Below are 22,642 nucleotides of genomic sequence, written 5' to 3'. Positions count from 1 at the left end.
GATCCCACGTGGATGTCCCATTTATTCTTAAAGTTGAGCACGCTGGTGGCCTTGATCACCTGCACCGGAAGTCTGTTCCAGTGATCTACCACCCTTTCTGTGAAGAAATACTTCCTGGTGTCGCCACTAAATTTCCCTCCTCTGAGTTTGAGCGGGTGCCCCCTTGTGACCGAGGGTCCTTTGGGAAAGAATATATCGTTTTCCACCTCGACACGACCCGTGACGTACTTAAATGTCTCAATCATGTCACCCCTTTCCCTGCGCTCCTCTAGGGTATAGAGCTGCAGTTTGCCCAGTCTTTCTTCGTATGAGAGACCCTTGAGCCCCAAAACCATCCTAGTGGCCATCCTCTGGACCGACTCAGCTCGAAGCACATCTTTCCGGTAATGTGGCCTCCAGAATTGCACACAGTATTCCAGATGGGGTCTCACCATGGTTCTATAGAGTGGCATTATGACTTCAGGTTTACGGCTGACGAAGCTTCTATTGATACATCCCATCATTTGCCTTGCCTTTGATGAGGCCTTCTCTACTTGTTTGGCAGCCTTCATGTCTGCACTGATGATTACCCCCAAGTCCCGTTCCTCTGAGGTCCTAGCTAGCGTTTCTCCATTCAAGGAGTATGTTCTGCATGGATTTCCTCTGCCGAGATGCATGACCTTACATTTTTTAGCGTTGAAGCCTAGCTGCCATGTCGAGGACCAGTTTTCTAACGTGATCAGATCTTGTGTCATACTATCCTGTAGGTTGCTTTCACATACTATGTTACACAGTTTGGCATCATCGGCGAACAGTGCTACTTTACCCTGAAGCCCCCGGGTCAAGTCCCCTATGAATATGTTGAAAAGGGATGGTCCCAGGACTGAGCCCTGCGGCACTCCACTAGTCACCTCCGATGTCTCAGAGAGGGTGCCGTTGACCACCACCCTCTGAAGTCTTCCACTCAGCCAATCACTGACCCATGCAGTTAGTTTCTCACCCAAACCCATTGATTTCATCTTGTTTAGTAGTCTACGGTGTGGGACACTGTCGAAAGCTTTACTGAAATCCAAGTACACTATGTCCAGAGACTCTCCCAAGTCTAGCTTTCCTGTCACCCAATCGAAGAAGCTTATAAGATTGGATTGGCATGACCTGCCTCTGGTGAATCCATGTTGACAGGGATCCCTTAGATTCCCTTCATCCATTATCGTGTCTAATTTACCTTTAAGTAGAGTTTCCATGAGTTTGCACACTATTGATGTGAGACTCACCGGTCTGTAATTCGCAGCCTCTGCTCTGCAACCCTTTTTGTGCAGAGGAACGACGTTAGCTGTTTTCCAGTCCAGGGGGACTCTCCCCGTACTTAGGGAGAGATTGAAGAGCATGGCTAACGGTTCCGCCAGAACATCGCACAGCTCTCTGAGCACTCTTGGGTGTAAATTGTCCGGTCCCATGGCTTTGTTCACCTTGAGTCTTGAAAGTTCTCTGTAAACATCAGCTGGTGTGAACTCAAAATTCAGAAATGGGTCTTCCTTGCTTTCCTTTGCTTCCAGCCGTGGCCCGTGCCCTGGCGCCTCGCAGGTAAAGACTGAACAGAAGTAATCGTTCAGTAGTTTGGCTTTTTCAGAATCTGTTTCCACATAATTCCCGTCTGGCGTTCTAAGGCGTACTATCCCGTCTGCATTCTTTTTCCTGTCGCTAATGTACCTGAAGAAGGATTTGTCCCCTTTTTTAATGTTCTTCGCTAGAGTTTCTTCCATTCGAAGTTTGGCCTCCCTGACTGCTGTTTTGACCGCTGCAGACTTTGTCCTGTATTCAATGTTTGCTTCTTTTTCCCCCGTGCGTTTGTACAAGAGAAACGCTCTTTTCTTATCCTTGACGAGGTACGAGACCTCATCAGTGAACCATTGTGGTTTCTTTTTTCTTTGTTGTTTAGTTACTGATTTTATGTAGCGGATAGTTGCCTCATGAAGGGTCGATTTCAAGGTTGACCACATAACCTCTACATTCTCCGTTACTTCTTGAACCTGAAGCGTCTGATGGACGAAGTCTCCCATGCGTGTGAAGTCAGTGCCCCGGAAATTGAGTACCCTTGTTTTTGTTTGTGATCTAGGGAAGCCTTTCCTAAGGTTGAACCATACCATGTTATGGTCACTGGTGGCTAGCGGTTCTCCCACCGAGATCTCTGAGACGCTTTCCCCGTTCGTAAGTACCAGGTCCAGGATGGCCTGGGACCTAGTGGGCTCTAATACCAATTGTTTGAGTCGTACTCCCTTCATGGACGTTAATATCCTCCTGCTATCATAAGTAGTCGCTGAGAGTGTGTTCCAATCTACATCAGGCATGTTAAAGTCTCCCAACAGAACAACGTCTCCCCGTAAGGTGATATTCTCAATGTCTTCAATTAATTCAATGTCCTTGTGCTCCGATTGTCTTGGAGGTCTGTACACGACACCCAGATACAGGCATTTTTCTCCGCCTCTGGCCAGGTTTACCCAGATGGATTCCCCAGTATACTTGATATCTGTGATTCTGGTTGTCTTGATGTTTTCTTTGATATAAAGTGCTACCCCTCCTCCTAACTTACCCTCTCTGTCTTGGCGAAGCAGGTTGTATCCTGGTATAGTTATATCCCACCCATGAGAGTCTGTGAACCATGTTTCTGAAATTGCTACTACGTCTAGGTCTGCATTAACTATTTCTGTTTCCAGTTCTAGAAATTTATTCCCTAGGCTGTGTGCGTTAACATACATAGCTCTCCACTCTTTTTGTTTACTAAGCTCATGCAGAGAACCACCCATTTGAGTTAAAGTGTCTCCTAGCAATTCTTTTGCAGTAAGGGTACTTACCTTAGACTTAGAAGCGGAGTTTTGGTTCACCACATCAGGATTGTTACTTACTGCTCTGGTGTAAAAGTGGGTACCCACCCCCGACTTACCTAGTTTAAAGCCTTTCGAAGTAGGTGGGCTAGTCGGTGTCCGAAGACGTTCTTACCTCTGTTGGTCAAGTGGAGTCCGTCTGGTCCCTGTAGTCCCTGTAGTGTCTCTCCGTGATTCAGGAATCCGAAGTTCATCTCCCGGCACCATCGTTGTAGCCACTCATTCGTCTTCACGATACGTTCGTCCCTGTCCCTTCCTCTGCCCCTAACAGGAAGAATTGAAGAGAATACTACCTGTGCTCCTGTCTGCTTCAGCCTCTTTCCCAGAGCTCCGAAGTCTCTGGCTATGTCCTCCAGGGTGTTCTTGGCAGTGTCATTCGTTCCGACGTGGATGAGCAGCATGGGGAAGTAGTCCTGGGGCTTGAGAAGTCTATCAAGACAGGTGGTCACATCTCGTATTCTGGCTCCAGGAAGACAGCAGACTTCCCTCGACTGCATATCTGGTCTGCATATTGGTCCCTCGGTGCCCCTCAACATGGAGTCCCCAATGGCTATGACTCTACGCTTCTTTTGGGTGTGTCGATCCATTGTCCCCGGAGAAGGAGCTATGTGTTGATCCTGGTCTTGCTCCACGTCGGTAGTCTCCTCCTGCAAGACCTGGAATCTGTTCTTCAGGTTCAGATGTGGAGTCGATGTGAAGCTGTCCTGGTGAGAGAAAGAGTAAGAAGGTGAAGAGTTTGTAAATTGGGGGCGGGGTCTCCTACATTTACCTGTGGATGAGGTCACCAACTGCCAGGAGTCAGTGTCTCCATCCATCTCCTGAACTCCAACAGTTGGTTTCTGTGGTGACGGCCCTGGCGTCACCATGGGAGATCCGTCACGGGCCCGTTCTGTGATTTGGGACAGTTCCTGCACTATCCCATCGATATAGGCCTCGTCCTCTCTAATGCCTCTTAGACGTTTTACCTCCTCCCTGAGGCTCTTGAGTTCCTGCATGATGTCGTCATCCTGCTGGCTGACCTCCTCTGTCTGTGTGGAGGTCGTAATGTACTGCTGTGGGATGGTCTCGGTCTGCACGGAGACGTCCTTTCCTGGTGCTGTGTTCTCCTCCGTCTGTACGTAGGTTGAGGTCATCTCCCGGATGACCTCAGTGCAGGGGATGCCGACCTTGCTTGTAGGTTTCACACTCCTTGTCCGCCCTGCCATAACAACAAAAAGGGAGAGAGTAAATGTGAGAGTATAAGAGATAGTATGAGAGTATGAGAGATAGTATGAGACAGTAAATGTGAGAGAGAGAGATGGTATGAGAGATAGTATGGGAGTATGAGAGATAATATGAGAGTATGAGAGATGGTATGAGAGTATGTGAGGTTAGGGCCTCTGAGGAGTAAAGTTGAAGAGTTAGGTGTTAGGTGTTAGGAGTTAGGTGTTAGAGAGATCTGAGCAATAGGGTGTTTAGAACGAAGGATATGCCCTACGGTGTTCTGTTTGGCTCTTCTTAAGGCTCTTCGCAAAGGCGCTCTCGCTAAGGCGAGCGCCTTTGCCGCTCGCCTTCGCCGCGCGCCGAACGGCCGCGCGCCGTTGGCTCGCCCCCTTTTAAGGGGGAGCCCGGGCGCTGACTCTGCCTCTGACGCGGGGGGGTGGGCGGAGCTTCCTCTCGCCGCTACCCCAGCTGAATTTCTGCCTGCCTGCCTCTGCCCGACTCCTTTGGCGGCTTCTCCTACCTCCCCTCTGGTCCGCTGAGCCTCTCCTGCAGCACGCGGTCAGAGTGCAGGTCGCGCTCGGCTCGACTCCTTTTAAGGGGGAGCCCGGGCGCTGACTCTGCCTCTGACGCGGGGGGGTGGGCGGAGCTTCCTCTCGCCGCTACCCCAGCTGAATTTCTGCCTGCCTGCCTCTGCCCGACTCCTTTGGCGGCTTCTCCTACCTCCCCTCTGGTCCGCTGAGCCTCTCCTGCAGCACGCGGTCAGAGTGCAGGTCGCGCTCGGCTCGACTCCTTTTAAGGGGGAGCCCGGGCGCTGACTCTGCCTCTGACGCGGGGGGGTGGGCGGAGCTTCCTCTCGCCGCTACCCCAGCTGAATTTCTGCCTGCCTGCCTCTGCCCGACTCCTTTGGCGGCTTCTCCTACCTCCCCTCTGGTCCGCTGAGCCTCTCCTGCAGCACGCGGTCAGAGTGCAGGTCGCGCTCGGCTCGACTCCTTTTAAGGGGGAGCCCGGGCGCTGACTCTGCCTCTGACGCGGGGGGGTGGGCGGAGCTTCCTCTCGCCGCTACCCCAGCTGAATTTCTGCCTGCCTGCCTCTGCCCGACTCCTTTGGCGGCTTCTCCTACCTCCCCTCTGGTCCGCTGAGCCTCTCCTGCAGCAGCAGCCTTGGCGGGCAGCCTCAGGGCTTTTGCTAGGTCGGCCCTCCTCGCATTATCGAAGTGGGCCAGCTTAGCAAATGCCCCGCGGCTGGCGTTCCGGCAGTGTAGGAGAAAGTCAGCCGGCTGGCTTAGCAAATGCCCCGAGGCTGTTGTCCGGCAGCGTAGGAGAAAGTCTTGGCATCCCAGCAGTGTAGGAGAAAGCCGGCATCAAATCAGGGTAGGAAATCAGCTGAGGCAGGCACTGCGTGAGCACCACGCCACGGATCAGGGATCATGGCCACACGGAGATTGAAGTGCACATGTGCGCTTAGGGTTTTAGTCAAACCAGGTGAAAAAAGAAAACGTTTTAAACTCCCAATTTCAAAATATCAAAATCCATTCAAAATCTGCATAAGAAACATTTTCTTTTTTCATCTGGTTTGAATTTATGCCAAGGGCTTGTGGATTTTGAATTAATATATTTTTATATTGGACTTTATGATGTATGGGGAAGGTCTTATTTAGACCTTGAGTTTGGTGCTTGTCACCTATGAGATCCTGCCCGGGGCATAATTATACTCCAGACAAGCAGCTGTGCCCATACTGATGTCCTATTACATTTTTCTTAGAATTTATCTGAACCTACGTGTGGCATATTTTCACTAGGGGAAAAAAGTTGTTGCCAATTACGTTTTTGGTTATGGAAACATAGAAGCATGATGGCAGCTAAAAGCCAAATGGCCCATCCACTTTGCCCATCTGCAGTAACTATTATCTCTGAGAGATCTCACATGCCTATCCCAAGCTTTCTTGAATTCAGACACAGTCTCTATCTCCACCACCTCTACTGGGAGACTATTCCATACATCTACCACCCTTTCTGTACAAAAAGTATTTCCTTAGATTACTCCTGAGCCTATCACCTCTTAATTTCATCCTATGCCCTCTCATTCCAGAGCTTCCTTTCAAATGAAAGAGACTCGACTCATGCACATTTACGCCACGTAGATATTTAAACATCTCTCTCATATCTCCCCTTTCCTCCAAAGTATACATATTGATGTTCGAGGATTGCAGGTATATATTTTCACGTTCCGCCTTCCTCCCCTAGTTGGCTTCTTAACTTTGTTACTGAACTGCAGGTTCGACAAGCCAACATTGGGCGGGAAGGCACTGGAATGCACATGGTTTGTGCTCTTACTTAAAAGATTTAAAGTGACAGTGCACTTGGTAGGCCTTTGCAACTCTTTAATGACATTATAGTTGAGCGTGAACAATTAAATTGATAAAATTTTGTACTTACCAATATCATGCCGCAACGCAAGTCCTAAGCTGCAGAATTTAAACTCCAGGTCATTGCTTTCGTGAAAGAAAACGGCAATTGTGCAGCTGGACGCCATTTTGAAGTTGATGAAAAACAAGTGAGAAATTGGCGGAAAGATGAGGAAGCTTTGCATGCGCTTCCACCAAGTAAGTGTGCAAGGTGTACAAGGGAAGCAAAATGACCAAACTTGGAGTAAGCGACTTAAAGAATGGATTCTCGTGCAGTGTAAGAGCAATCAGATAGTTTCAATAATAGGTATCAAAATGAAGGCACGAGGAATGGTTACTGAAATGGCAGTTGATGATTTCAAAGGGGGTCATAATTGGGTTTCTCGCTTCATGAAACAAAATGATCTATTTATCTGAGCCAGAACGACTATGGGACAGAGACTGCCAGATGACTGGGAGAAGAAACTTGACAGTTTTAGAGAGTTCATCGGCAAGGAAATCGAGACACTAAAACTAACAACGGATGACATCATCAACATGGATGAGGTTCTAATGCAGATGGACATTCCGTCAACACGCACTATCGATAAAGTTGGTAAAAAGACCACATCAGTAACTACCACAGGTCACGAGCAGACAAGTTTTGCAGTTCTTCGAGCATGCACGGTAAGTGGCAAAAAGCTGAAGCCAATTGTGATTTTTAAGAGGGTGACAATTCCACAGGAAAAACTATCCAAGGGTATCGAGGTCTCAGTGAACAAGAAAGGCTGGATAAATGAAGATGTTATGGTGGAATGGGTGGACAATTACTACAGAAGGTGGCCTGGAGCTGGATTTTTTTTAACAAGAAGGTCTTGCTGATTTTCAACTCTATGTCTGCTCATCTGATGGATAGTGTTCAAAAGGCAGTGAACAAGGTTGGTGGACTTCCATGTAAACTGCAGCCACTTGATATTGCTGTCAAGCATGCATTTAAGTGCCTTGTGAGGATCGAGTAGGAAAAATGGATGACGGATGGTGAGCATACAGTCACTCTGTCTGGCCAGCAGCAACGTGCGACGTACAGTCAAATGTGCGAATAGGTTATTTTGGCGTAGAACAACTGGCCAGCAGCAACGTGCGACATACAGTCAAGTGTGCGAATGGGTTATTTTGGCGTGGAACAACATGAAACCAGAAAGCATGCAGAACGGTTTTCGTAAAACCGGAATCCTTCTTCCACCTACAAGCCTACCAGCAGCACAAGCAACGTCTGCAATATCTGAGAGCGATACTGGTGACAAAAGCGTGTCCGACATCAGCGACAGGAAAGCAGCAGAGGTCGCAATCAGCGATGACAATTATGGATCTGATTTTGAAGGATTTGAAGAAAGGTAAGCCTAATAATTTTTGCCTTTCAGTGTTGTTAATTTTATTCTGATGAATTTACGTGTAGACAGATGATTGACATTGCTGTACTACCATACCCCCCTCCCCCCAGTCGTTCCAGCCAACAATAAACTAAGATGTAATGTAGCAAAGGTCTGAAAAAGTTCAATTTTTACATTGCAGCAACGAACCTGAAAGAGATGAATGTGAAGAGGCTGGATGCAGCAGCGCCAAGTGAATGAACATTATCACTGAACCAATGATGGCGTCATTCTTAATTGACCTAATTTTCATAATTCATATGCTTTTCAAATTGCAAACTTACTTATTTTAACTTAATTTAACTGTATCTATGAACATCGTCACTGTCTATGATTTTTTGAAGTAAATAGTACATTTAAATTCAATGAATCATTTGGGTATGTCGTCCTTTTGTGCACTGAATTATACTTTTAACAAATGAGTTTTCATGTTTTTAGATAGGCCGCCCCATTTAAGCAAGCTGCACCCAATATGCAGGTTTATACAATTAATGTATAAGCCACGGCCTGTTGTTGAGGAAATACGGTATAGAAGAGGTAGCAACAGGTTTTAGTGGTTTGTTGGATTTGAGTGGAGAAGAAGAGAGAGGTTCTCCACAAAGTTGCAAGCTGTCAAGAGAAGGAGAATGAGAGTGTTATCCACAGAAATAGAGAATTTCCAGACTTTGAAAAGGCGAAGAAATCAGGATGTCCAGGAAGGTCACTTGGAATTAATGAAGGGTTGCAGGTAACAGCTGGATGTAGGGCAGATTTGTAGGAATCAGAAAGGAGGTCTTGTGAGGCTTTAAAAGGTGAAGGGCTCAGGATTTCCAGGCTGTCTGTTAGTCAGGAGAGGTCTGCATTTATTACCAGGGTTACACAGAGTCTAGACAAGCCAGTTAACCTGTAACAAATAATTTGGGTATTTATTTATTTATTTAACAGACTTATATCCCATCTAAATAACAAGTAATGATAGGACATAAGAATTACTCATCCTGCATCTACTATTCCCTATTTGTTCAACCCCAAAGAGCCTAGATAAGGGTTTCGTGCCCAAGATATTTAATTCTCTTTAGACAATATCCCTACAGTACAGTGGCGCCATCAGGAGGTGAGGGTGGAAGTGAGGAGAAAGACAAAGCAAAATGCGAGGTAAAGAATACACACAAGAAAAGAGACGAACAATCTGACATGAAAAATATGGAGCTATTAGAAAAGTCAGCTGGAGAGAGCTTAGAGAAGGGGAGACAGTATAAGGAGAGTATGCAGAGGTGACAGAATGGGACAACTAAGTGGGGAAGTTAAATGACATCCTTCGTTTTAATTATTCATCTGTGCCGGGAAGGGACTGGTCAACATGTTTCGCCATAAGCTTTTTCAAGAACAGCCTCATCTTCGTTATCACCTTGCCCCATCCCAACTCAGTCTTTAGATCAAAACGCACAGCACAGCGGCACTAAAGCTAAGTAAAGTTTAGATCAAAGTTTTTAAGATTATTATTATTAAACCATAAATTAGCTGTTCCGATTAATATTCAGGGAATTACGCTCAAACAAATAAACAAAATCCGGATTTTAGGTGTCATCCTAGATGAAAACTTAACTTATCACGACCACATTAGCTATGTGGTCAAAACTTCTTTTTACAGGCTTCGTCAAATCCGCTCTATTTCAAAATTCCTCTGTCCCAAATCTTTAAACATACTAATTCATTCATTGATCATTTCAAAAATCGACTATTGTAATGCTTTATTCAAAGGAATGGCCCAAAAAGAAATCAGAAAATTACAGATCATACAAAATACATCTATCAAATTAATTATGGGGGCCAAAAAGTTTGATCATGTAACCCCTTTACTACAAAAAGCACATTGGCTCCCAGTTGCACACCGAATATTATATAAGTTATCTTTACTCACCTTTAAATCGTTATTATCCAAAACTCCATCTTTTATTTATAAAGTCTTAATTCCATACTCCTCTCAAAAAACTTTACGATCCAATCAACAACTTTTATTGGTCATTCCCACTCTTAAAATCATAAATACCCGAAGACAATATATCTTCTCTGTCACAGCACCACAAACATGGAATTCTCTCCCACTTTATTTGAGGGAGGAGAAAAATCTTGATAAATTCAAAAGCCAACTCAAGAGTTTTCTTTTTAAAGATGCTTTCAATATTTAATTGAAATGCCAATTGCTCTTCACAACTCCCTTTCATTTTAGTCAGCTATATATACATATATACTATTTCCTATAATTATTTTGTTTTCCCTGTCCTTTTGTGTTTTTACCCTTATCGGTCCCTCCTTTCCTATTATAAATTGTATTTCTTCCCCCTCTATCCCAATGTTTCCTGTTCAAATTTGTCTAGTTTTTTTAATATGATTTTTATATTTTTATTATATTATTGTTAATATTTTATCATGTATTTTCTGTAAATGTAAATCGCTTAGTAATTATGATAGGCGATTAATCAAATAATGAATAAACTTGAAACTTGATTAAAGAGAGAGTGATACAAAAAGCACTTTATAGTAAAAAAAAAAAAAAATATTTTTAAAGGCAGATTTAATGATGATACAAATGCTGAAGAAAATATCACACAGCTACGGTTACAAACAATAACGGGCTGGTAGTGGCATTTCTGAAGAATCTGCAAAAAAAAAATTTTTCACTCAAAATTGTGACATTTATATCCTGCTAGGTTGTGGTTACTGGTATGATTTGTAGCAGTTTCTGAAGATATTGAAGGCACATTAGGAATGTAAATTAGGAACACATAAATTTTAGGTACAGGTTCCACACCCAAATTTACATGCCTAAATTTAAATCAAATTAACCCTAAATATTGCTTGTTAAGAAACCGATTATCGGCACTAATTGAGTAATTATTCAGTTAAGCATGCGCAAATTGTGTACATGCCCAATTTGCATTTGCAACTCAAAGCATCATATGTAGAATTAGGATGTTCAGAATAATGGCATTTGTATCGAGTTATGATAAAAAGTTGTATCGTAAAACCTGCAATTATGGCAAATCATAACCTGTTAATTCTATATTATGTATGTTAACCTGTAACCCCTTCTGAGCTCTTTGGGGAAAACAGAATAGATAAGTGCTGGCTTCGCCCCACGATACCCACAAAATATTCCATTTCAGCTTGGGTGCTAACCATGCATTTTCAACAGCATTATCTGGTTAAATGCATATCTGGCTGTTTAAATTGATTTCAGTATCAACCCTGTCATTCTGTACGAGTGGAATTGTTCATTGTGTAAAGTAGTTTTAATCAGTTGTACAGTGTATAAATTATAATAAATAAATAGTGGATAAGGATGGGTTAGGGGAGGAAGAGATGCCACCAGAATTGCCGGTAAAGAGGAATTGTAAGAGAGAGAACTTTGGGTGATATTTTGTCTCTTTCTGAAATTCTTCCCACTTCACATGCTAACATATTTAGACAATCTACTTAGGCAGCAAAAAAAAAGTGGCTATCTAAGTTGCATCACCTATGAAAACTAGTGTTAAAGCAATTGCCTCTCTTAAGAATAAGAATAATTACATCAAACTATATAACAAGTACACTAAATCACATTGCATTCTGGATCCCTGTAACCCTGACATTATGAAAGCAGCCCCATTAAACTTTAAACTAACATTGTGGAACTATCTGACCGATAATTTTAAAAATGGAAAATTCCTAACTAATCATGGTCACATTATAATTACCCCAATTCCAAAAAATCGTAAACAATCCTTAGCATCGGTAACCAACTATAGACCAGTAGCTTCCATCCCACTCTTCGTAAAAATCATGGAAGGTCTGGTACATACCCAATTGATGGAATACTTTGATCAGTTCTCTCTTTTACATGAAACCCAATCTGGCTTTAGACCTCTGTTTAGCATCGAGACAGTGATTGCGGCGATCCTGGATTACTTATGCTCCTTATTCAGCAAGGGCCATAACGCCTTGATCATGAAATTTGACATGAGTTCAGCCTTTGACTTAGTCGATCATGAGAAATTGTTACAATGCTTAGACGCAATTGGCATCAAAGATGAGGTATTAGACTGGTTCCAAGGTTTCCTTATGTCCCGCACCTATCAAGTATGTTTCAATTACAACCTTTCTAATACCTGGAGAAACCCATCTGGCGTTCCACAAGGATCACCATTATCCCCACTGCTCTTCAATGTTTACATGTCATCACTAGGTGCATAGCTGGCCCAGCAAGGCATAAAATTATCCAGTTACGCAGACGACTTTACAATCATTATCCCGTTCGCTACTTCTCTCTCTGAAGCTACCCCGATGGCAACAGAAGTACTAAACTTGATGGAGCAATGGACAACAGAATTCAGACTGAAGCTTAATCCAGAAAAAACTAAACTCTTCGTGGCCTCACCACACCCACTTGTCACCACAACACCACTATGCATCAACAAGCTCAGCTACCCTATTCAACCTACAATGAAGGTTCTGGGGATAATACTGGATCAAGGCCTAACCATGAAAGACCAAGTGAGCTCCCTAGTCAGAAAGGGGTTTTTTTACTGTCTAGAAGCTTAGGTCTATTAGAGCATACTTTGACGCTTCATCATTCAGAATTCTGGTACAATCCCTAATACTAAGCCATCTCGATTATTGTAACATCGCCCATCTGGCAATCTCCCAGAAAAACATGCAGAGACTGCAACTGGTACAGAATGCGGCGGTCAGGTTGATCCTTGGGTTGAAGAAGTCCGATCACATAACCCCTTCCTACCAGCTCCTGCACTGGCTGCCGATGGAGGCACGTGCGAAGTTCAAGCTTGGATGTTTTTGCTTTAAGGTACTAGCCGGTTTAGCCCCTAAATATATAATTGATCTCTTCTCCTTCTCAACCAATAGACATAAGAGAAGTACACACCTGAAGTTCATCTCCCCACCTGTTAGAGGATGTAAATTTAAAAGACACCATCAACATCTTCTCTCTTACCAGGCAGCATTATGCGGCAAAGACCTGGAAAAACTAATTATAAACACAAATAACTATGGTGAATTTAGGAAACACCTAAAGACATACCTGTTCTTGAAATACCTAGGTAGCGGATCTGCACAATCTCTCTCATCACAATCTCCCATCTCAATCCCCCCCCCCCCATTACAACTGTTCCCTTAAATAGTTACCTAGAACTATGGCAATAGTTTCAGTAGTTCTTATTCCAGTATAAGTCCAGCACTATTATAAAAAGTGTATACTGGATAAGAATCTTAACCTTGCATACTCATGAGTGGATAAATGAAAAAGCCTCAGTCCCACCACTCCACTGCTGTAATATTACAGCGGTGGAGTGGTGGGGCTGAGGCTTTTTCATTTATCCACTCATGAGTCTGCAAGGTTAAGATTCTTATCCAGTATACACTTTTTATAATAGCCCTTAAATAGTTAGCCACTATTCTTCAATTATGTAATTTCTACTCAATTTGTAGCATCTTTCTAATCATTGTAAACCGCATAGAACTTCACGGTCCTGCAGTATATAAACTGTTATTATTATTAAGGCAATTTATAGTCGAGTAACTAACCTTTCTCCCGCCCCTATTCCCTCCCTGCAGTCCCATATAATAAAACATCTCATAAACCTCCACAAGTTCAAGAACAAACATTCCCCAAAAAGTGAGCAACATGTTCCCTTCTCACAACCCCAACTCTCCATCCTTCCTCGAACCTTCCCGTACAACTTAGTACCTTTTTGAACTCAATGTGTTTCCCCAAGTCCACTCCAACCTTGCCCCACTTATTCCTGCAATTATAAATCTGTACTGCATTTCCTGAGATGACACAAAGTAGATTTTCAGGGATGGGTGACAATTCTGGCCTTTATAAAATCCGTTTACCTTTAACTCTCCTTGTTAAGCTGAAAACAGGGCAGTTGCTCTGGGCCTCCGTGTTACAGAAGGTCCCTATGATTTAGCCTGCTGGAGGGCTATGGGGCCCCGTTCCAAATTTGTGCCCTGGACCCCAGTATGTTTAACATTGGCCTGCTTCTTGGCCTGGAACATCACATACATTTTATCCAGGGATTCTAGGTAAATCTGATGAGCTAACTACTGGTATTTAAGATATCCGCCAATGGAAAACAGGGGCATACAGGAAAAAAAAGATGTATGGTTTTCATAGGTAATAAAAACATGCCATTGTGGTTTGAACATTTGATTACAAATACTTTAATTCTTCTGACTGCGGCGATATGAAAGAATGAGTGTGGCTTCAGCATATTTTCACCATTAAATGGAAGCAGAATGAAGGCTAATGATGTCATAATGGTGACATCACGGAAAGAGGATTTCTGTCTCCCTGGAGATGACACGTCTTAGCTTTCCCGGGCTTGGAAGAGGAGAGTGAAATAAAATCTTGAGAGCGCATGAGCGAAGGAACCGCATCGCCATGGAAGGAGATCGAATCCATACTGTGCACCCTAAAGCCATCATGGTAGGTGGGTGGGTGTGACAATTCTCTATTGTCAGGCCTTCAGCAGAAAGCAGCACGCAATGGTACTCTGGTTTTCTCCCTAATCAGCTGGGTCACTACACCATCTCATACCAGCTTTGCTCTGCCAAGAGCCCTGTTACCTCCACCAACAAACCTCTCTTCCACCAACTCCACAGTTCTGGGGGCATCAGCCCAAGTGGCTGCACAGTTCAGCCATGGGAGATCTTCCTGTATTTAATCCAAGTCCTAAGAACGTTTAAATCTTGAATAGAACGAGAAAAGTAGCGTTCCTTCTCAGGTATGATAAGGACTTTCTGCCTAAACTTGTCAGAACAGAAAAGGGCTGATGCCCCATGTGTGCTGCCCCAGACTCATATCTGCCCTGCAGAGCAATTTCCACTTAACTACTCACAACTTCCGCTTTAGTGAAATAAATTATCTTTAATGTGTGACTAAATGTTACTTTGCTTCACATGTCATGATTATACTGCTTTTAGATCAAAAAAGACCTTTCCTGTGGAGGTGCTAAAATATATGACTTCTTAGCCTTAGCACATGTCCCTTACTTTGTTTGTATCTGTTTTTGTAAAAAAAAAAAAAAAGATTCTAGAGGGACACTCCATGGAATAACTGGTGGCAGATTTAAAACTAATTTAGGGAAGTTATTTTATCTTTCAATCAGTTCACACGTAAGGGGTAAATTGGTTGCCAGAGGATGTGGTCAAAGCAGGCAGTACAGATCTTTTTGCTGACTTACAAGTGTGTTCATTCTGCTGCCGCTCAATATCTCTCCTCGCTTCTCTCTCCTTATATACCTCCTAGAGAGCTCCGTTCCTCAGATAACTCACTCTTAGCTGTACCCTTCTCCTCCACTGGCAATTTCAGACTTCGTTCCTTTCATCTAACTGCCTGGAATAAATTGCCCGAGTTTGTCCATTAAGCCCCTTCCCTTCCCTTGTTTAAAAGCAAACTGAAAACCCACCTTTTTGATATAGCCTTCAATCCATCACCCTACTCCCCACTGCCCACCAACCCAGCCAGCAGATTAACCATTTCCCTTAACTGTATCCATGACATCCTATTTATATGTCATGTCTGTTTAGATTGTAAGCTCTTTAGAGCAGGGACTGTGTTCTTCTTCTTTGTGACTCTATGCAGTGCTGCGTGCGTCTGGTAGCGCTATAGAAATAATTAATAGTAACAGTAGATTTTTTTTTTTTCTCTTTCAAATCATTTTTATTAATTTTTTAAGATTTACAAAATCAAGCAGTACAACAATATACTAATCACAATTAACAAGACAAAGAGCAGGAATAGTCAGGCCATTCGCGTCTTCCTTCACGAAGACCCACAAAAACCTACCCCCCCTACCTACCCGGATCCCCCTCCACCCCACACACTCCAGTGTCAAAAGTTCAATGAAGAACTGCGAGCTCTAGGGGACAATCCCTCCCAAACGGGAGCCCACATTTTCCTGAATTTCCTCCATGGCCCAGGACCTCCCCTCCAAACATCCAGATATTCAAATTTTAACAAAGTAAACAATTAATTTCTCCACATAGTTAAGGTAGGCACATCAGCTTGGCACCACAACAAAAGGAGACACTTCCGGGCCAACAAAGAGGCCTTTTGCAATAACATGTTGCCCCCTCTAGACAATCCCAAATGAACCCCCTGAGAAAAGAGCACATGGATTTACAAAGGGAAGGTCCTGCCAATCCAATCTAATCAGCTTCTTTGACTGGGTAACGAAAAGACTGGATAAGGGAGAGTCCCTGGATATCATGTATTTGGACTTCAGTAAGGCTTTTGATAGTGTCCCACACCGTAGGTTATTGAACAAGATGAGTTCGTTGGGACTAGGAGAAACATTGACTGCATGGGTTAAAGACTGGCTCAGCGGCAGACTACAAAGGGTGGTGGTAAATGATACTCCCTCCGAAACGTCGGAAGTGATCAGTGGAGTGCCGCAGGGCTCGGTCTTGGGTCCAATCCTATTTAATATCTTTGTACGGGACCTGACTCAGGGACTTCAAGGTAAAACTGCTTTATTTGCCGATGACGCTAAACTGTGCAACGTAGTGGGCAAAGGCACCATGCCCGATGCTATGACGCAGGACCTACTTTTACTGGAACAATAGTCCACAATTTGGCAAATGAGTTTTAATGCCAAAAGGTGTAAGATTATGCACCTTGGCAGTGGAAACCCATGCAAAACTTACACCCTAAATGGTGAGACCTTAACAAGAACTGTGGCAGAACGAGACCTAGGAGTAATCATTAGTGAGGATATGAAGACTGCCAATCAGGTGGAGAAAGCTTCATCCAAGGCTAGACAAATGCTGGGTTGCATCTGAAGAAGTTTTGTCAGCCGAAAGCCTAAAGTTGTGATGCCGTTATACAGGTCCATGGTGAGACCTCATCTGGAATATTGTGTTCAATTTTGGAGGCCACATTATCAAAAGGATAAGCTGAGAATGGAGTCAGTTCAGCGAATGGCCACTAGGATGGTCTCAGGGCTCAAGGATCTCTCCTATGAAGAACATCTAGGTAAGTTGCAACTATACTCTCGAGGAATGCAGAGAGAGGGGAGACATGTTAGAGACGTTCAAATATGTTACTGGCCGTATTGAGGTGGAAGGACCTACAGTAACAAGAGGGCATATGTTAAAAATCAAGGGTGGGAGATTTCATAGTGATATTAGGAAGTATTTCTTCATTGAAAGGGTGGTTGATCATTGGAATGATCTTCCATTTCAAGTAGTTGAGGCCAACAACGTGCTAGATTACAAGAAAAGATGGGATAAACATGTGGATTCAATTCGAGGAAGTGCTTAAGTGGGAGGGTTCTTGAGTGGGCAGACTTGGGCAGATGGCCCTTTTCTGCCATCATATTCTATGTTTCTAACGTTTGCCCTCAAGGGAATCTGCTTGCGCAGAGCAGACTGCAGGTAGAGCGCTACAAAAGATCAGAAGGTTTGAATACGGTCACACGACCAAAACATATGAAGCAAGCCTGCAGGGATGGACTGGCACCGAGGACACCGAGCATGAGAGGCATATCCAGAAACATAAGCCCGGAATGGGGAGACATGCAGCCGCAAAATAAACTTGAAGTGCTGCTCCTAGCAGTAGATTTTTAAAAAGGACAAATTTCTGGGGTCCATTAATAGTCACTAGTTAGAATGGCTTGTGGATTGTCATCCTTTGCTTCTAGGCGTAAACAGTATGAGCTGGATCTCTCCATTAGGACCTGCAGAGTACTTCCAAGTTACTCAAACGGCCACTGTCAAAGCTAGGATGCCAAGCTCAGTGGACCATCAGCCTGACTTTGCTTGTCACATTTTACATTTTATCCCTTGTTGATGCATTATACCAGTGGTTTTCAAGCTGGACCGTGAGGATGCCTGTCAGCAGCTATGGGAGAGGGGAAAACAAATTGGAGAGCGGCCACTCATTCTCATCACACAGAGCAGCAGGCTCAAATGGGCACCTCGAATACTGTGTGGAGTTCTGGTCGCCATATCTCAAAAAAGATATAGCGGAATTAGAAAAAGTACAGAGAAGGGCGACAAAAATGATCAAAGGGATGGGACGACTTCCCTATGAGGAAAGGCTAAAGCGGCTCCGTCTATCAAATAATGAGTGGAGTGGAAAGGGTAGATGTGAATCGCTTGTTCAGTCTTTCCAAAAATACTAGGATTAGGGGATGTGTGATGAAGCTACTAAGTAGTAGATTTAAAACAAACCGGAGAAAATATTTCTTCACTCAACCTATAATTAAACTCTGGAATTAGTTGCCAGAGAATGTGGTGAAATCTGTTAAAAAAAAGGCTTGGCTGATTTCCTAAAAGAGAAGTCTGTAGGCCATTATTGAGATCGATGTGGGGAAATCCACTGCTTATTTCTAAGATTAGCAGCATAAAATCTGTTTTGCTACTTGGGATCTAGCTAGGTTCTTGGGACCTGGGTTGGCCACTGTTGGAAACAGGATAATACTGGGCTTGATGGACCTTCGGTCTGTCCCAGTATGGCAATTCTTGCTACATTTTCTCCTGGAGAAGTGAAATGAAAACATGCAGCATCATGGCACCAGGCAAGAGAAGGAAATTCAAATATGCAAACCACCAGTAGAGAAGAAGCTGGAGAGGCTGCCCAGTATGGAACTGTAGCAGAAGCATCAGGCACCACTTGGGGACAATGAAAGCACTGTCTTCTCTCTGCACAAGGAAGGGAAGAGGAGACATCTAGACCTGTACTGCCCATCATCTTGTTTGCTGCATCTATGTTAGTTCTCCATCTGGCTGCCTACCTTGAATCCTGCTACTTCCATACCTGTCATGGGTGCTCTGCTGTCGCTGCTTTCCATTTGCTGTGGGAGAGACAGCAAGACTAGGGAGATGAGGGCTGAAAGGTGGGGAAAGAGAGAGCAAGATTAGGGAGATAAGGATTGTGGAGTATTGGGGAGGGAGAGCAAGAAAAAGGATATAAATTGGTTTGGGGAGAGAATAAATGGAGGAAGATGAAAGATTAATATATAGGAAGAATAGAATATGAAAACCTGGAAGGTTTGGAGGGAACTGGTAAGGAGAAAGAGAGATGGATTTATATTGGGGGTGGGGGGGGGAGTAGAGAAAAGGAAGGTTCAATGCCATAGGAGTCTGAAGTAGAGAGATGGAAGGCCAGATGCTATGAAGGGCTGAAGAGATGCAGGACTGAAAAATGTGGGGGGAAATAATGCGAGGGAGATGGAAAGGTGTACATAAGAACATAAGAATAGCCTTACTGGGTCAAACCAATGGTCCATCAAGCCCAGTAGCCCGTTCTTATGGTGGCCAATCCAGGTCACTAGTACCTGGCCAAAATCCAAAGAGTAGCAATATTCCATGCTTTTGATCAAGGGCAAACAGTGGCTTCCCCCATGTCTTTCTCAATAACAGACTACGGACTTTTCCTCTAGGAAATTGTCCAAACCTTTCTTAAAACCAGCTATTCTATCTGCTCTTACCAAATCTAGCAATGTGTTCCAGAGCTTAACTATTCTCTGAGTGAAAAAATATTTTCTCTTACTGGTTTTAAAAATATTTCCCTGTAACTTCATCGAGTGTCCCCTAGTCTTTGTAATGTTTGACGGCATGAAAAATTGATCCACTTGTATCCATTCTACTCCACTCAGGATTTTGTAGACTTCAATCATATCTCCCCCTCAGCTGTCTCTTCCAAGATGAAGAGCCCTAACCATTTTAGTCTTTCCTCATACGACTTTACCATCTTGGTCGCTCTTCTTTGAACCTTTTCACCTGTTCAAATATTTTATTAATTTTTCAAGATAATTAAATAAAATATACAAATAATAATTAGAAATATACAAATATACAGAAATTAACTAAAACATGAAACCATCTACTTGTACATATCACAGTTAATATACAGAAGAAGAATATTGATTATAATTCAATATAACCAGTGTCTCTCTTTAATTTTCTCAGGAGCCTCTCAGGAGGAACTTTGTCAAAAGCTTTCTGAAAATCTAGATACACTACAACAACCAGCTCACCTTTATCTCTTGTGTTTATTCACACCTTCAAAACCTACTTCTTTGAGAAATTGGCCATGCTTAACACAAGATGCCTTATACACTTCTCCCTCCGTATTCGCGGTTTCAACATTCACAGTTTCGATTATTCACGGTTTTAACTTGCTGGCTCCTTCCCCCAAATTACATCAGCTTGCATAGAGAAATAGCTGATTCCAAGCATTTACAGAGAAAATTGCCGATTCCCAGCACTTTCTTCACCGTATTTTGCCTCTCCTTCAGGAACAGGCCAGGTCTCCCATCATGTTATTCGTGGTTTCACCATATTCACGATGGTTTTTAATAGAAAACAGTGAATAACATATGAAAATGTTATTTGTGGTTTTTCTGTATTTGCAGTTCTGTTAATCCCCTATCACAGCGAATATGGAGGGAGACATGTAATGCTGTCTTTAATTTCTAGTTTTTTATCCTTATTCACTGTTCTTAATTTACTCTTTGTAAGCTTTTTATAATTTTTTGTAAACTGCTTTGAATCTAGTTGGAGATGTAGAAGTATATAAGACACCATTAGCATTACTATTTTATGCGTGCTGTGGACCGCCAGAAGAACTAACAAATCGATTCTGGAAGAGATCAAACCGGCTATGTCACTTGAAGCCCAAATGATGAAGTTAGAACTGTCCTATTTTGGTCACACTGTCAGAAGAGAAAGATCATTAGAGGAGGACATTATGTTTGGGAAGCTTGAAGAAACCAGGCAAAGAGGGTGACCTGTAATTGGCTGGTCATGTTGAAAACAACCATGAGGATGATGCCGGAGGACCTTACCGGACTAGCACAAAACTGATCTCTTTAAAGATTTGTAATTCATCAAGTCGCTAGGACTCGAGCATGAGTCGATGGCATTTAACTAACTAGCTTTAGCATTTTGCCTGTATTCGCTCCAAAGCCACATTCACATCCTGGAGAAGTAGCTCTTCACACTTTGGACAGCAAAGTGCTCTGGCATACCACCTCAACTGGACTAAATCTCATAGAGGATCCTTCCAGCTCTTTGTTGCTTTTGACCCTAACAGACTCAGGGTTCCTGTTATCAAGATAACAATGTTCCCTATGAGCTGTGCGGCCACGCAACTCTTTCAAAGACCCCACGCAGCAATTTAGAACTGCCACGCAGCAGGAGCAGTGCTTCCCTACCTCCTTCCTCTCCTTCCCCCCCCCAGCTGCTTCTCACTCTCCATCCGGCCGCACTCACATCCTCAATGAGATCAGCTGCTGGCTCTGAACCAGAAGAAGACGACAGAGGAGCATGATCGATCGACAGCTGTGTGGACTGAGGCTGCGATTGGAGCCACACAGGACAGTAAGGTAGGCTGTTTTGCCACTGTTGTTACTTGTTTAGAGAAGCAGTGGCTGGGGTGGCCATGGCAGGTAGGAGGGGAAATGCTGCTCTTGGTACACAGCACAAGAAGATGCAGGTGGGGAAGAAACATGAGGGAGATCTGAGGAAGGGGGATGAGGTGAGAGAGAGGAAGACACTGAATGGAAAGAGAGAGGGGGGCTGATGCTTTATGGAAGGGGGGAGACATTAGGAGATAACTGATGGAAAGGGAGAGAGGGGGGCAGATGCTTTTTAGAAGGGGTTGAGTGAGACAGAGGGCAGATACTGGATGGAAGGGGAGAGAAAGAGGGCATATGGTGTGGGTTAAGAGACATAGGTGGGAGATAATGGAAGGGGGAAGGGGAGATGCTGGATGGAGAGAGGAGGCACAGCAGATGCTGTATGGAAGTGAGGGAGAGACGAGAGGTTGCTGACAGACAAGAAGAAGATATGGATGGAATGGAAGAGATGTATAGAAGTGGGGAGGACAGATTCTTGATAAAACAGGGGAGACAGAGGACAGATGTTGAGGGGGGGGGGAGGAAAGAGATGATGGAAGGGGGAAGTGAAAGGGGAAATGCTGGAAACTCGAGACTGGTATCAACACAATTGAAAAAATAAATAGCCAGACAACAAAGGTAGAAAAAATAATTTTGTTTCTAGTTTAAAGTCCTGGAGTAGCTGTGTTAATAAACAATGTGTAGAACATAGAAATAAGGTGGTATATTTTTATTGGATTGATCTTAATACCTTTTTGACTAACTTTAGAGACCAAAACATTCTTCCTCAGGTCAGAACAGGATACCATAATAGCAGTATACTGTTCTGACCTGCAGAAGGAGGTTTTGGCCTCTAAAAGCTAATTGAAAAATTAATTTAGTCCAATAAAATGGTATCATTTTCCTTTTTTTGTTTTATCTGCATTTGTTAACATGTAATGTAGTGGTTGGAATATGTCCATCTGCTATCATTAGATTTTGCACATTGCTTTCTCTGGTGTTGCACTGTATGAAGAATCTAGCTTCTTGGGAGTTCAGTTTAATTTTATTTCTATTTTTCTATTGTGGCTACTTATTCTAAACTGGGTGACAATCTGTGTTCTACATGTTTGAAAGAGACCTTGTTTTCTATTAACATTAATCTGATTTGTTTTCCAGTAGGTTTATGGATGTTCTGGTGGTCACTGCAGTGTTTTTGGCACAGTCTTTTGTGACTTGAATACTGTTATGGTATATTGGAAGTGCTCTGTAGGTCCTGAGTACCATTTGCAGCATTTTGAATTTCTTAAGTTCACAGTATACCTGGTATTGGATTGTGGATTTCGATTTTGATCATATCTTTCTCAGTAATGGCTCAAGGCAAGTAGGTATTTTTCATGT

The 22,642-nt window shown here is 43.4% G+C and overlaps 1 protein-coding gene across 2 annotated transcripts in view; it reads left to right on the top strand.

Moving 5' to 3' along the window:
• Positions 1-22,642, top strand: part of LOC117356608 (mucin-5AC-like) — a 111,869-nt gene that overhangs the window by 3,982 nt on the left and 85,245 nt on the right. The window contains exon 1 of one of the 2 annotated variants that reach the window (XM_033936072.1): positions 6,161-7,841. The exons of the other annotated variant lie outside the window; for it this stretch is intronic. The gene's annotated coding sequence lies outside the window, so the exon portion shown is untranslated. Of the gene's footprint in view, positions 1-6,160; positions 7,842-22,642 lie in introns of those variants that run through there. 2 annotated transcript variants of the gene reach the window in all.

This window comes from Geotrypetes seraphini, chromosome 1, assembly GCF_902459505.1.
Source record: "Geotrypetes seraphini chromosome 1, aGeoSer1.1, whole genome shotgun sequence".
NCBI classification, from domain to species: Eukaryota; Metazoa; Chordata; class Amphibia; order Gymnophiona; family Dermophiidae; genus Geotrypetes; species Geotrypetes seraphini.
This window is presented reverse-complemented; position numbering and strand designations above follow the sequence as displayed.